The sequence below is a fragment of the Rhagoletis pomonella genome, unplaced genomic scaffold, assembly GCF_013731165.1.
Source record: "Rhagoletis pomonella isolate Grant_MI unplaced genomic scaffold, Rhpom_1.0 Rhpom_scaffold_03444, whole genome shotgun sequence".
Classification (NCBI taxonomy): domain Eukaryota; kingdom Metazoa; phylum Arthropoda; class Insecta; order Diptera; family Tephritidae; genus Rhagoletis; species Rhagoletis pomonella.
Window position 1 is genome coordinate 9,741 of NW_023461996.1, and position 5,494 is coordinate 15,234.

At 32.3% G+C, this 5,494-nt stretch overlaps 1 protein-coding gene across 1 annotated transcript in view; it reads right to left on the bottom strand.

Moving 5' to 3' along the window:
* LOC118754143 (probable G-protein coupled receptor B0563.6) overlaps positions 1-5,494 on the bottom strand; it is a gene marked incomplete at its 5' end in the record, with an annotated part of 14,864 nt that overhangs the window by 8,017 nt on the left and 1,353 nt on the right. The window lies entirely within an intron of this gene.

Consider the following 5,494-nt stretch of genomic DNA (forward strand, 5'->3'; position numbering starts at 1 on the left):
TTAATAATAATTCATTAAATTACGTTGTTAAGTACGTGTTGACTTTTTTGAATAGCATATAATGTGTATGTACATAGAATCCGTAATTGTTTTTTAGTATGTAATTAGAGTAATTTGTAATTAAAAAAATGCTCATTTGGCGGTGAAAGCAAAAATATAATAAATATATCATACAAGTTGTATACATAGTTATAAAATCGGTAGCTTTTAAGGAAACTATTATGTTTGCATATGAACATACATACATACATATAAATACGCATTTAAAATATTTATTAAAAAATACGAACAGGAGCTGCTTCATTACTTTAAATATTGATATTATTAGCGGTATATAAAGTAGGTACATATGTATGTATGTATATTTCTTCAGTAATTGACTTACATACAAGTATGCTAGTGCATGCATTAGGATGCTCCTTACAATGCTAATATCTAAATTTTGAATAGATCATCTCTTTAATTCGTGCTATATACAAAAAAAAAGACATCCATGAAACTTTTAAAATTTTAAAATAATTTCTAAATAGACATCGCTGCCAGAGTTTGAAAATATGAAAATTTTACGAAATTTATGTATCTTGTTCCATAGAAAAAGTTTAAAAATGCTGGAAGTCAAAAATAAATATTTAAAAATTTTTCTAATCGTGGATGCCTTTATTTTGTACGTAGAACAAAGTTTAGATGTTGACATTTTAAGGAGCACCCTAACAAACAAATGTGTAATTGCATACACACTTACTTGTATGTATTGTATATAAAAATATACTTAAAATAAATATAAATACGGTAAATGTTGCCTGCTAATTTAGTCATAGCTATAAGTAAAGTTTAAGTTGAGAGTACGTATTATTAATTGCATATGCATTGGTATTATTAAAATAAGATATAGCATTGCGTAAAACGCTTGCCACCTGGTTTGAGAAATGAGAATCAAAATTTTTTTCAACTTTAATTATTGTTGTCTCACTGAGAGCATAGTTGAGTGTTAGGTGTATTAAACAAGGTGTGATTGACAACTCAGTGCGGCTCTCTTTTAAGGTACTATAATGTCAAAAAATAAAAACAAACGATCTAAATTAATAAAAATTTTTTTTTTTTCAATTTGACATTTTAGGATGGTTCTTATAAGAGCAACGTGCAATTCAATCGCACTTTCTTAAATACCTTTTGATGGAATGATGAATTATGCAAAGTAAATTTTTAGCCTTTGAAAATATTTGAAATCAAAAAATTTTTATTGAAACGGTAACAAAGAGAATTATTGAAAATCAGCGCGATTCCTTAACAACTTGTAAATTGCTCTTTATTGTACTCAAATGGAATATGCTACAAAACTAGATACCTAAAAAATTCAACAAAAAATGTTTAGTTCTGGTGCAAATTTTTTTTTAACATTTCAATTTTTTTTCTGTGCATTTTTTTCGTTTTCGATTGAAACAAATAAAACTTTTAAAATCGTGCCCGACAAGTCTCTTCTAAAGCTCATCAGCTTTCTATTTCGTAACATACAAACCTTGAATGTTCTGAACTTTTTTTGAAATTTCGTACAATTTGGAGAGTCAAATTAATCCATGGCGTACTTTTACTTCTTTCGAATTTTAGTTTATTAAACACACGTAAATCATTGTTGAAATGTAGTTATGCTCTAATAGACACTAGAAAAAAAATAGGCGGTTTTCTATGAAATTCTGAAATAGGGTGTTGTTGATTCAATTTCTGAGATCTTCCACTCAGCCGTCGATATACATATGTAATTCTGTGTGAAGAGCTTTTTGAAAAGTGTCATAAAATCACTTTTAAATTTCCGGCTGTAAAATATGTAAAGAAATATGTATGTTTAAATCGAAGTTACTTAAAAATGCAAGAAAACGATTTCGAAAAAAATTTCAGCAGTACCTTTAGTACTTATACACATGTACATTCCATGCAAATGTATTTAAACAGATGTTTGTATTTAAAAATTAATATAAAATAATAAAGTACTTATTATTATGAAAATTGAACTAATATATGCCATAAAAGATACATATTTATGTTTGTAAATATAAATGAAGAATTAATAAAGGAGAATTATTTAAAGTTAAAATTTTTCCTGCTCAATTATTTCTAGATAGTTGTGTTGATTACGCATAAATAACTACGAAATTCGCGTATTGTACCCCAAAGTCTTTAAAGACAAATTTCCTTCAAATAAATACTTTACTAAAGAACGACGCAAAGTGCTTAATTTAGGCGGTTTAGAGGAAGGAAAATCATAGCGGCTACAATTTCTACTCTAAAAATTTTTGTTTTTACGTTATGTTCTTCTAATAATAATAATAATAATATATTGCCGCTTACATACGGTGACCACCCGTCCTCTATTTTAAAGGACAGTCCTTTATTTTATTTATTTTTATTTCAAAATAAATTTTTTTTTCAAAATAAAGGACGCCTTTTCTCCTTTATTTCTTAACTGCCCTTTAAATGAGCTCTGGATTTTTCAGGGGTCAATTTTTAAACAGATAATATGAAAAAATCAAAATGTTCCTCGTAAAATATAATGAAAACCTTCGGCAGTTTATTTCGCACCCAAGGGTTTTTATTTAACCGGTAATCTTTGTACATTCTATATATCACGAATCATTGCTAACACTGATAGGGGAAATTTATGTAATTAAAAAAAAAATTCCTGGAAAAATTAATATGCTTTGAGTAAAATTAATTGTTCTCAAAAGCGAAGGGAAAGTTCTGCCCAGGATCGTATTGCATGCTGATTTTCCAGTTCCACTGCAAAAGAACAATTAACCCCGCTGGCTTCGTCGTGTAGTATGAATTATTATAAACGACTTTTGGCAGCAAAATATGGCTAAGACCTTGATAAGGATTCGGTATATCTTTTCGAAGTCGGTTTGCCGATTCAGATTCTTTAAAATCCTAATTTTTTTGTACTTACTAGATTTGACCCCAACAGGGCAAGCTAAATTAAACCGATTAAAAATGATGATTAAGGAATACAAATAATCTGAGCCTGCACAACAGTTAATAATAATTTCTTAACAAAGAATACTAAGGTACTCACTCACCTTTCAATGTGTTTGCGAAAACCGCCATATTGACCAATTTTGTTAACACAATTTTGTGCGATACAATTTTTTCACATTACTGACGCGATTAACCGAACTCTGTACGAACGACCGAACACACTACATCAAACGGCGCTTGAAAACCCGAAAACGATTTACACAAACTACCGACGAGATTATAAAATTGCAGCACATTTTTTCTCTCCAGCACGTTTTACATACGATTATTACACTATATATGCAAATATTATTGAATGCATAAATGCAACCGATATTTTCACACATTTATATACATACGAACATATGTATGCAGATAGACATGAAACACCACCGGCGTGGATTAACGACAGCGCTGTGCATGCCTGATTTACGCTTTCACCGGCTGCTTTCATTGTGGGCAACAGGTTGCCTTTTACTTTTTAAAACAAGCTTTTTGCACTCTACACCAACATTTGATAGATTGCGCACTTCATTTAACCTTAAATTCACATTTCTTTTAACCTTTAATTCGGTTTTATCAATAAATTAAAGATTTTCACTTAACACTACGAAATTTACGCGTTGTCGATTCGACGGGAAAGATCTAACTGGAAGAAATTTTTCAAGCACTCAACGCATACATACATTTCCGTATCTCATTGTACTCCATCCGTCGTACAATTGGTTTCCTCTCGTAATGCATGGAAGTCGCGAAGAGCGCTATCTGCCGCAAAAACGCAAACACTACAAGTTTCTGTCATGGGTTTGGAAAGAAACGCGTCCACAGGGTGCACTGATGATTTTTTTTTTTCGTCATTCCGCTATTCGAAAAATATGATACATTTCCGAATGTTCGTTTTTGTTGGATTTTTTCTATTATTTTTAAGAAATTGCATTTCTACTTCAAGAACAGATTGTTATAGAAACGGCAGAAATCGTAACAGATTAACGGGAATGCTAAAAATCCGGTGATTCCAGATGAAGGGTTTTCGAAAAATTAGTTGCTTAGTGCTTGATGTTGTCACATAAGGGGGAAGACTTACAATTATCCGCCGGCATGTACATATGTATGTATGTAGTTCTTTATGAGTAGTTTTGTCATGGCAGAAATACAACTGGAAGTTTGGAATTGCTGTCGAGGGGCGACCAGTATTACCGTTGGTGGTCGGACCAGGCAGCGAACCCGGGATCCGTACGATATACCGAAACCTAAAATGACGAAAAACGAAAGGCCTGACTACAGCGAAGACATATTTGATCGAAATAAAAAATTCTGAAAGGATAAAGATCCTCCTTGGATTCTTCTAAATGGAAAAAAAGAAAACCAGTATTTTTCTTTAATTATATGTATTTAAAATATATTTAAAATATGCCAATTACGACATATGTATTTTCCGTTCGAAAGCGGCGGATAATTGTAAGACTCTCCCTTATGTGGCAGCATCAATAAAAACACTATCAGCTGCTTTTCAGTAACCCCTTCTTCTGAAATCACCTGATTATTAGCTTTCTCTATAATCTAATTCAATTTCTGCCATTTCCACTACAATTTCTTCTTCAAGTAGAAATACGATGTCTTAAAAATTTACTAAACCAAGAACACACCTACAGCCTGCAAAGAAAACGATAGCACTTCAACAGCAGCAGCCGAGGGTGGAGGTTCAATTCGCCGTACATTTGTGCTTCAATTCGTGTGTGTGTAATAAAGTCTTTTGCATATTTGTGTAAAGCAATTTTGTGGGTTATATTTTCATTACGAAAAGCAAGTGTAAGCCTAGCGCGTAGTAGTGCTCCATCGTGGTCAAAGTGGATAAAGTGGTGAGTCATTTCATAGCTTTGTTAACTATTTTTACACAGTGGAAGAGAAAAGAAAAGTACACATATTAGTGCGTTCCTTTTTTCAATAAAATGGAGGACACCCCGGCATTGGACGGGGTGTTAAACATGAGTGAGTCGGACTCCGGGCTAGCCACAAATTGGTTTGAGGCTGGCAGGAATCAAAAAAAAACAGCATATAACAGAAAAAGACAAAACAAAAACAAGTAAGAAAGTCTAAGTTCGGGCGGAGCCGAACATTAAATACCCGGCGCAAGTATTAAATATATGTTTTTTCACCTTTCCGAAAGCTACCGCCAGATGGTAAGCCGAGGTGTATCAATTTTGGGTAAATTAGCGTCCTTCAATTTCGAAATATTGAAGTTTAAAGCATTTCTTAAATTATACCGTTGTATGAGAATCGGCCGTGATTTTAGTCCGATTTCAATAATTTTAAACGTTTTGCTTACACGTGGCAAGTACAATAACCATACCGAGTTTGGTACAAATTGGTAGAACGGTTACCGATATACTTATATGTGATCATAAGTGGGCGGTGCCACGCCCATTTTCCAAAATTTTACCATAAACGTATTTCTTGGTAAAGAATTGTTGCAAGCATCAATTTTGAA